Below are 5,465 nucleotides of genomic sequence, written 5' to 3'. Positions count from 1 at the left end.
TTTTTTTTTTTTTTTTGAGATGGAGTCTCACTGTGTCACCAGGCTGGAGTGCAATGGCAAGATCTTGGCTCACTGCAACCTCCACCTCCCGGGTTAAGTGATTCTCCTGCCTCAGCCTCCTGAGTAGCTGGGATTACAGGTACATGCCACCGCGCCTGGCTAATTTTTGTATTTTTAGTAGAGACAGGATTTCACCATGTTGGTCAGGCTGGTCTCGAACTCCTGACCTTGTGATCTGCCCACCTCAGCTTACCCTTTAATTATTTCCTGGGCTAAGCCAAGAACCCTCCCAGGCTAAGCCCCAATTTTGGGTCTTGCCTGCCCTGCATCACTCATTGGCTATGTGTATGTCTTTTTTTTCAGAAGGATCTGTTTATGTCTTTTGTCCACTTAAAAAATGTTTGGGGCTGGGCACAGTAGCTCACGCCTGTAATCCCAGCACTTTGGGAGGCTGAGAAGGGTAGATCACGAGGTCGGGAGATTGAGACCATCCTGGCTACGGTGAAACTCTGTCTCTACTAAAAATACAAAAAATTAGCCAGGCGTGGTGATGGGCGCCTGTAGTCCCAGTTACTTGGGGGGCTGAGGCAGAAGAATGGCATGAACTGGAGAGGCGGATCTTGCAGTGAGCTGAGATCGCAACACTGTACTCCAGCCTGGGCAACAGAGCGAGACTCCATCTCAAAAAAAAAAAAATGTCTGGGTACACAGTAGGTATATATATATCTATGGAGTATATAGATACTTCGATACAGTCATGCAATACATAATAATCACATCCCAACAAATGTGGTATGCATCCCTTAAATCTGTTGTGTTAGAAACAATCCAATTATACTCTGTTAATTATTTTAAAATGTATAATCAAATTATTATTGACTATAGTCATGCTGTTGTACTACCAAATACTAGGTCGATAAGAATAACATTCTTTCTGGTGAACAGGGCCATGGCAGTGACCTGAGCTGCCACCTGACATGAATTTGCTGGAGCAGGCAGAAGAGCTCAAAAGAAGGCTTTTGAGAGAAGACTTACTGAGTATATACATTGTTTACAACCTGCTGCTGGACATTGGAGAATGCTTCTTCTAGTGGTATCTGTCTGTACAGCTACTAGTGCCTGGAACTGGTTGATAGATCCTGAGACACAAAAGGTGTCCTTCTTCACATCATTACGGAATCATCCATTTTTCACCATTAGCTGTATCACTCTAATAGGCTTGTTCTTTGCTGGAATACACAAGAGAGGAGTTGTACCATCAATTATAGCTGCTCAATGTCAAACGATATTAGCAGAATACAATATGTCTTGTGATGATATGGGAAAACTAATTTTGAACCCTAGGCCTCATGTTCAACACCGATCTTCACTAATTGTTATTGGAGGTAAAACAACCTTTATTTGAATAAGTGATACAGCAAAAAGCCATAAAGCATTCCTTTTGCGGTTGGATATGTAAAGGTCATAGCAACAACTGACAAGATGTGTGCAATATTTACCCGGATTATCTTGATGATGATGACTCACATTATCAGTGCTTTGGTACCTTTTATTACCTGTTTCAGTATTAATGTCACTTTAGTACTTCAGATCCTTCAAAGATTTTTGCAGATGAAGTTTGTATATATGTTATGAAGTTAAGCTTAAAATAGAACCTCATTCAGTTTTGATAATGTATTTTGCAAACTACTGTAAATAGCAAATCAATGCCAATGGTAAACAAAGAGGAAAATGTTGTGTGGTCTTTGTTCTCCTGTACCAGTATTTCAGGAACATCTGCTTGCCATCTCCACAGCTCTTTAAAACTGGCTATTATGTGTGCCTTTCATTCTTACACTTTTAATCATACTGCAGGAAAAACATTGGATTCAGCTTAGACTGAGGAAAACTCCTCTCCATAATGTTGTAAGAAATTACAGGTGTTTTGCTAAACACTTTTTGTTAAAACAGATATTGAACTCCAGCAACTGTTGTGATTATATTTTTCAGTTCATTGTTTTCATTGAGTGCTAAATATCCTTTATATTTTAAAATAATTTTAAATACCCCCAAAGGCTTGTGAATATACAAGTCTACTTATAAATTATGTATTGTCTGGGACTTTGATAGTCATTGTTTTAGATAACTGGATTTTACACTGTGGTAGACAGGCTGTGACGTTAGTGTTGCACGGGTGTAATTGATCATCCTGCGCCATCACCAGAATAACATGGGAGTGGTGCCACAAACTAGAGTCTACAATTCTCACTGTTTAGAGAGTGTTAATGACATGCGGTGTATGCATAATAACCACATGTACTATAATAGCCCTTAAAATTAAACTATTGGGATTGCTATACATACTTTAAAGTACTGGAGGTGCTTTTACCTGTTTATTAAAAGATTTTGAAAAGGTTTAAATTATTTCATGAGCAATCTTTTAAATTTCATAAAATTTAACATAAAACCGAAAATTCAATAACAGGATAAAAAACTTTGTTACAAGACTTTCACATAAATGTGTTCATCTTAGCTTCCACATGGATAAAATGTTATTCTTTGAACTGTAGCAATAAAACAAATAAGTGATACAGCTTTGCTGTAAGAAGTCTGAAGAGGGTATTCTATATATTCTGCTTTGTTTTATTTTCTGTAAATTTTGTGGGTAAATATGTGCATAAAATAAATACTTTATATAAAAAGGAATAACATTTTAACTACTTTTTTGCTCTTTAACCATCCCCACTCCCCACCTCCCCCACTACCATCCACAGCCTGTAGTAAGCATCCTTCTACTCTCTGTTTCCATGAATTCAATTGTTTTGATTTTTATATCCCACCAATAAGTGAGAACATGTGAAGTTTGTCTTCCTGTGCTTGGCTAATTTCACTTAACAAAATGACATCCAGTGCCATCCATGTTGTAGCAAATGCAAGATCTCATTCTGTTTTGTGGCTGAATAGTACTCCATTGTGTATATGTACTACATTTTCTTTATCCATTCAGCTACTGATGGACACTTAGGTTGCTTTCAAATCTTGGCTATTGTGAACAATGCCATAACAAACATGAGAGTGCAGATATCTCTTTGATACATGGATTTCCTTTCTTTTGGGTATATACCCAACAATGGGATTGCTAGATTGCATGGTAGCTCAATTTTTAGTTTTTTGAGGAAACTCCAAACTGTTCCTCATAGTGGTTGTATTAATTTACATTCCCACCAATGGTGTACGAGTGTGCCCTTTTCTCCACATCCTCATCAGCATTTGTTATTGCCTATATTTTGAATAAAAGCCATTTTAACCAGGATGGGATGATATTGTAGTTTTAATTTACATTTCTCTGATGTTGAGCACTTTTTCATATGCCTGTTTGCCATTTCTGTGTCTTTTCTTGAGAAATGTCTGTTAAGCTTTTGCTTATTTTTAATCACATTATTAGATTTTTTCCTATAGAGTTGTTTGAGCTACTTATATAATCTGGTTATTGATGCCTTATGATATAATGGGTAGTTTGCAAAATATTTTCTCCTATTCTGTGGGCTGTCTCTTCACTTTGTTGATTGTTTCCTTTACTGTGCAGAAGATTTTTCATCTTGATGTGATCCCATTTGTCCATTTTTGCTTTGCTTGCTTGTGATTATGGGGTATTATTCAGGAAACATTTGCCCAGGCCAATATCCTGGAGAATTTCCCCAGTGTGTTCTTGTAGTAGTTTCATAGCTTGAAGTCTTAGAATTAAGTCTTCAATTCATTTTGATTTGATTTTTATATATGGCAAGAGGTAGGGGTCTAGTTTCATTCTTCTACATATGGATATCCAATTTTCCCAGCACCATTTATTGAAGAGACTGTTTTTCCCCCAATGTATATTCTCTTCACTTTTGTCAAAAATGAGTTCACTATATGTGTATGGATTTGTTTCTGGGATCTCTATTCTGTTCCATTGGTCTATGTGTTTGCTTTTATGCCAGTACCATGCTATTTTGGTTACTATAGCTCTGTAGCATAATTTGAAGTCAGGTAATGTGATTCCTCCAGTTTTATTTATTTATTTATTTTTGCTCAGGATAGCTTTGACTATTCTGGGTCTTTTGTGGTTCCATCTAAATTTTAGGATTGTTCTTTCTATTTCCGTGAAGAATGTCATTGGTATTTTGATAGAGGTTACATGGAATCTGTAGATTGATTTGAGTATTGTAGACATTTTAACAAGATTGATTCCTCCAATCCATGTACATGGAATGTCTTTCCATTTTTTGGTGTCCTCTTTAATTTCTTTCACCAGTGTTTTATAGTTTTCATTTTAGAGATCTTTCATTTCTTTGGTTAAGTTTATTCCTATGTATTTAATTTTATTTGTGGGTGCTGTAAATTGGATTACTCTTTTATTTCTTTTTCAGATTGTTCACTGTTGGCATACAGAAATGCTTCTGTTTTTTGTGTGTTTATTTTGTATCCTACAAGTTTATTTAATTTATCTATCAGTTTTTATAGTTTTTTTGTTGTGTCTTTAGGTTTTCCAAATATAAGATCATATCTGCAAGCAAGGATAATTTGACTTCTTCCTTCCCAATTTGGATGCCGCTAATTTCTTTATCTTTTCTGATTGCTCTAGCTAAAACTTACAGTACTATGCTGAATAACAGTGGTGAAAATGGGCATCCTTTCCTTGTTCCAGATCTTAGAGGGAAGGCTTTCCAGTTTTTCCTATTCAGTATGATACTGGCTGTGGGTCTGGGTCTGTTGTATATGGCTTTAATTATATGGAGGTATGTTTCTTCTATACTCAGTTTTTTGAAGGTTTTTATCAAGAAGGGATGTTGATTACATCAAATGCTTTTTCAGCACCAACTGAAATGATCATATGGTTTTTATCCTTCATCCTGTTGATATGATGCATCACAATGATTAATTCACATATGTTGCACCATACTTGCATCTCTGAGATAAATCTCACTTGGTCATGATTAATCATTTTTTAATCTGTTGTTGAATTCATTTTGCTGGTGTTTTGTTGAGGATTTTTGCATCAATATTCATCACAGATATTGGCCCCTACCTTTTTTTTTTTTTTTTTTAATCTGTGTTTGTCTGGTTTTGGTATCAGGGTAATGCTGGCCTTGTGAAATGAATTTGTGAGTACTGCCCCCTCCTCTGTTTTTTGAAATAGTTTAAGTAGAATTGATGTTAGTTCTTTAAATGTTTGGTAGGAATTCAGCAGTGAAACTATGAGGTCCTGGGCTTTTGTTTACTGGGAAAATTTTTATTATGGCTTCAATCTCATTGTTTGTTATTGGTCTGTTCAGGTTTTGGATTTCTTCCTTGTACATTCTTGGTAAGTTTTATGTTCCTGGGAATTTATCCACTTCCTCTGGATTTTCCAATTTATTGTCATATAATTGCTCATAGTAGTCACTAATGATCCCTTGAATTTCTGTGGTATCAGTTTTAATGTTTCCTTTTTCATCTTTGATTTTATT

At 35.9% G+C, this 5,465-nt stretch overlaps 1 pseudogene across 1 annotated transcript in view; it reads left to right on the top strand.

Annotated features, from left to right (window-relative positions):
* LOC108526416 (nuclear envelope phosphatase-regulatory subunit 1 pseudogene) overlaps positions 1-1,883 on the top strand; it is a 33,671-nt pseudogene extending 31,788 nt beyond the window's left edge. The window contains exon 5 of the transcript XR_001884519.1: positions 946-1,883. The product of XR_001884519.1 is annotated as a nuclear envelope phosphatase-regulatory subunit 1 pseudogene (transcript). The remainder of the gene's footprint in view (positions 1-945) is intronic.
* Positions 1,884-5,465: the final 3,582 nt, after the last annotated feature.

Source organism: Rhinopithecus bieti, unplaced genomic scaffold, assembly GCF_001698545.2.
Source record: "Rhinopithecus bieti isolate Rb0 unplaced genomic scaffold, ASM169854v2 scaffold_4008, whole genome shotgun sequence".
NCBI classification, from domain to species: Eukaryota; Metazoa; Chordata; class Mammalia; order Primates; family Cercopithecidae; genus Rhinopithecus; species Rhinopithecus bieti.
Note: the sequence above shows the minus strand (reverse complement) of the source record. Positions and strands in the feature narration are given on the sequence as shown.